The sequence below is a fragment of the Microcebus murinus genome, chromosome 3, assembly GCF_040939455.1.
Source record: "Microcebus murinus isolate Inina chromosome 3, M.murinus_Inina_mat1.0, whole genome shotgun sequence".
NCBI lineage: Eukaryota > Metazoa > Chordata > Mammalia > Primates > Cheirogaleidae > Microcebus > Microcebus murinus.
Genome location: NC_134106.1, coordinates 110,809,528 through 110,814,789, shown reverse-complemented (window position 1 = coordinate 110,814,789; position 5,262 = coordinate 110,809,528).

Below are 5,262 nucleotides of genomic sequence, written 5' to 3'. Positions count from 1 at the left end.
TTGCTGTCTGGAAGGTAGAGATGAGGACTGGAGGCACGGCAACCGTTTTACAATGTGAGGATCATTTCCTACACGTTAACTATGGTAATGTGAAAGATAGAAACTGCTCAAGATTAGAGGGTGGAGAATTGGTTTTATTTTGCTACTGATGTCATGGGCAGCCCCAGCACTGTGCAAGGCATCTTCACAGATTGGAAGACCACATGCAAATGCCTTGCCTGGGTACTAGCTGGTAGGTTTCATTGAGCTGTCCTGCCAGAACCGGCAGTCTATTTCCATTCTTATTTTGGTGTGAGAAAAATTAAACTGCCAAATTGGTGTTTTCTGGTAACTGCTGTTGGTTACATTTTTAATGTTCAATAGCCTTATATTTTATTTATTTAAGGATCAAATATCTTTGCTGAAAACCTACATATTTCCTCAGCAAGAAAGACTTTTGACAGTCTGTTCTTTCTCTCTATGTGAATGTAAAATTCCTGTCCTGGAGCACCACTTTCTCCCCCAGGCAATGTCCTTCTAACCAACTCAAATGTCATTTTCTCAGAGAGTCCTTCCCTGTTCCCTCCAGGCAAAATTAGTCATTCCCAGAGCTCCTGCAGAGCCCTGCGTGTTGACCACTTATCATCCACCCTCTTATAATTCTTTACTTATGTCTCCATCTTCTGCATCCACTATGAGCTTCACAAGGACATTATTCCTGTATTTATTTTCCAGCTCGATTTTGTAGAATTGTATACTATTATTAGAATACTTAGACTATTAGTGATAGTAAATGTTGTACTTCTCTAAATATATTTACATTTTATTATAACAAGCACTTATATAGTGCTTACTCTATTCCAGATACTATTTTTAAATGCTTTACATATACTATATAATTTAGTAAATTAATATTCATAACCACTCACTGAGGAAGGCATGATTATATATGACTGTAACCTAAAGTCATAAAACAGATTAGAAAATTCTGGGAATATGATTGCCACCTTTAAAAGGGAGTACCGTTGAATGCCAAGTTTACCACAGATATGATAACCACATGGTGTTCAATGGTTTTCACATCCTGTATGATCCTGTCCCCCTAGGCATGGGCAGCGACTATGACTTGCTTCTAACTAATAAAATATAGCAAAAGGAATGAGATGTATGTTTAAATTTACATTATTACATAAGATTGTCATCTAACTTTCTAAAGTCTCCTTTGTTGACTTTGAAGAAGTGAGCTGATGTGAATCCTACATCTGCAAAGAAATTAATATTTCCAACAACCATATGAGTAGGCAAGACATCTTTTCCTGACTTGAACCACTAGATGACACCTCAGTCCTAGCCAACCCTTTGACTGCAACTTCTCGAGAGACCTTGTAGCAGAGTCCAGTTAAGCCCCACCCATATCCCTGACTTGGGGAAATGGTGAGATAATAAATGTGTGTTGTTTTAAGCAAATATGTTTGGTGTAATGTGTTCTATAACATTGGATAAGTAATACAACAGACAGCCTGATACAGATGTACCCTAAACTAGATTATTCAAATTACTAAAATCTTAAATATGGAACATTGGTTTCAGGAACAAGTAGTGAGCTGAAGGGGATTGTAATTGGACATGAGCAAATGGTGAGCTGTTCTAGGGAGTGGCAAAATATTTGGTAAAATTGGGCCTGTTCTAACTTGGAAGACAGAATATATAATGAATGATCTTGTAATGTTGGCCTAGGTGCTACTGAGGCACCATTGAACGGGTGAGCTGGTTATAATTCACTCTATTTGCAAAAGTACTTAACAAAGAAATAAGCTTGGGGAGAAAAACAGATTGTTTGCAAGTGGAATTTAGAGGGAATATAAATAATACAGAAATTGTGGTGTTGTAAACAGAACGATTTCTCAGCAAATCTAAAGTCTATGCCATTATGGCATAGACTCACTTTAAACTGAGAGTGTGGATTTCAGCGAATAAAATTGACTAGAATCAAATACCTAGAGAGCTGTGTTTGGACACAAGTGTTTGAGAGAGCTGTGTTGGCAAAAACTTTGCCTGCCTAGACTAAAATAAACAGAGATGTATGTATTTAAGATGAAAAAAGTCTTCTTGTTCCTACCAAAAAGCATATGTGATTCCATGCCCTCTTCAGAGGCAGATGTCCCAGATGATGGAAGAGGAAGGACTTTCTGGAGAGCAGAGCCAGGCACCCTGGAGAACAGTGGGCAAGGGGCTAATTCGGACTTAACTGGATCCTCTGCTGTAAGGTCTCTCATGAATTTGCAATCAAAGTGTTGGCTGCAACTTTGGGGTCTGGGGTCTCATCTGAAAATTCAACTAAGGAAAAGGCCTCTTGCCTAGTTACATGGTTGTTAACAATATCCATTTCTTTGCAGATGTAGGATTCATAGTAGCCCACTTCTTCAAAGCCTACAAGGAGAGACTTCAGCAAGATAGACACGACTACACACACAGACACACACGCGCGTATATGTGATAAATTTATATATGTATGTATCACAGTCAGCGTTCTGGACATAAAATCTGATGTTAGAATTGGATGCTACATTTGGGGTGGCTTCTTTTGGAGTGGTGTTTTGCATGATGAAAGTACAGGATTATTTTTGAACAAGAAAGTAGAGGGTGGTAAGTTATATTATTATTTAGCAAATATTTATTTTATTCACCCCACTTTCTTTAGAAAGACGTGTATTTCCCTGTCCTTTTGCCATTGGATTAGCATTATAGCCTGACTTGGTCAAAGGAATGTGGACAGAAGTGACATGACAGGATGCCAGTTATAGACCTAGGTCTTTGGAGGCACCAAATAATTCTATTTCTTTTGAGAGCTCCAAAACAGTCCAATGAGAAGAAAATGGCCCTGAGTGGCTGTTTCCCCTTCAACCTGGGTCCAGAATGAACATATATGGAGCAGAGCCACCCAGCTGATCCACAGATCTATTAATGTGAAGATAAATGTTTGTTACATGCACTGAGTCTGGTGCTAGTTTGTCACAAAAAAAAAAAAAAAAAAAAAAAAAGGCTACAGAACACTATGCTTGCTTAAATTTTGATTATGCTCCAGTTAATTTATATTGTGGCCTGTCTTAACTGGAACAACTAGTCACCCTAATGCTCAATGCTTTACATGTAAGTTAAAAAAGGACAATAGAAAACCGTTCATTCCTCCATTCATTTATTCATTCAAAAGTATCCTATACATATTAAGTACTTGGGAGTAAAAGATCACATGATGCATGTGACTTTCAAGGATTAAAAATATGGCTGGGCATGGTGGCTTATGTCTGTAACCTTAGCATTTTAGGAGGCCAAGGCAGGAGGATAGCTTGAAGCCACGAGTTCGAGACCAGCTGAGTAACATAGCAAGACCCTGTCTATACAAAACAAAACAAAAAAATTAATTAATCAAGAGATTAAAAATATGGATATATGTACATGTATGCATGTATCTATATCTATATCCATATTTATATCTCTATCTATGCCTCTATCTAGAAGGATTGAATTTTGGCTGCCTAAATCTTCATTCTTATTACTGATCTTCAATGTGTGAAACTGAAGGGGTGGTTGGGGGAGGAGAACAGAAAGATACAGGGAACTATGAAGTAGAAAGTTATAAATCAGAGCACACATTTTTAGTAATACTGGGAGCAACTTAAAAGGGTTTTCATCTTTGTGTGCCTTGGGATGGGTAGAAGAACGAGGGTTCAGTTTGCTCTTATTTCTGTTGTTAATATTGTTAGTATACTTCCTGAACAAAGAAAAAAATTTTTCCCTCTTCTTGTCATGTTGACAGCTTTTGCTACATAAATAGATAGCTATGTAGGCAGATTCCAAGGTGTGAACTTCCCCCATGCATTTTAATTGGATGTTAGGCTTGGAAGAGTGGGATTGAGCATTTAAATGGTAAGGATGTCCATCAAATAAAGTCCAGATGTCTACTTTAAGTCCTCAAAGTGGGCACTGCATAGTTAACAGTGGAACCAGTTTATTGTACATCAGTGACAGCTCAGAGGTCCCAGAAACAGCCCTAGGGGAGTATTTTGAAATCTATAAAGAAAACACATCTCTCCACATTCTTTTTTCTCTTAAATTATTCCTGAGAAGAACTTCATTGGCAAACAAACTTTGGACATTAAGGTTTCTGCAGACCAGAGGCAAAGTTCTTTCATTTATTTTTTCCTAGAAGCTTCTTCTTTCCTTTTTCACCACTTGTGAGACATTACTTGATTTGCTGTGTTATTCATTTAACAAATATTTACTTAGTGCTTATGATGTTACAGCTCTGAAGTCATAAGTTAAGCACAGAAATGGTCTCTGCTATCCTGAAACTTATACTAGAAAAAGCAGTAAATCAGTAAAAGAAGAAATTAGTAAAATAAAATATATAATTATAAATAGTGATGTTTTATAGAAATAAAGGACTGAGACAGAGCCAAAATAGTCTTCCCCGGAAAGATGAAATAAGCCAAAACCTAAAGGAGGAGAAAAGGGCTGCTCACCTGCATGTGGAGGACAGAGCATTTCAGTAGAAAGACAAGTCTGTGCAAACTTGCTTAAAGTAGGGAAAAGAAAGATGTCTTCAAGCAACAGCAAGAATGATTCTCCAAGGAACAGGTGATGAGTAAGGCCCAATAAGAAAGGTGGTATGAAATAGGGTTGGATCTAATAAAACTTTGTAGACCACAGTAAGAAGTTTTCTTCAGTAGATAGCCCTTCAAAGATCAGACATTGACATGAATGGTACATATTTTAAGATACCTTTGGCCAGTGTGTGGAACGTGGATTGGAGGGGCAAGAATAGAAACAGGGAGATAAGTTAGAATGCTGCTGCAGTAGGTAGCTGGCCAGATTAAAGTGGATAAAATAGAATAAGATAAACTCGGTGGATGATAGTTATGTTCTGGAGGTAGATATGATGGGACATATTGATGGGTTATTTATCCATAGCAAGAGAGAGTAAAAGAAGAATCAAAGAGTCCACATGGGTTTCTGACATAAGCAATTTGCTGGCATGGAGTCATGATGTGTGGAGGCCAAGAGCTCCATATTAAGATGTCTGTGAAGCATCTAAGCATTGAAGTCAAACAGTTGTGTGTGTGCACCTGTTGGGCAGCCCAAGGAGAAGACTGGGCTGGGAGTATACATGTGGTAGATATTAGTGTAAATAGGTATTTGAAGCTACAGCCATATAAAGATAGTCAATTGAGAGAGTAGAGAAGGAAAAAGAAGGAGGCCCATGATGGAGCCCTAAGGAATCAG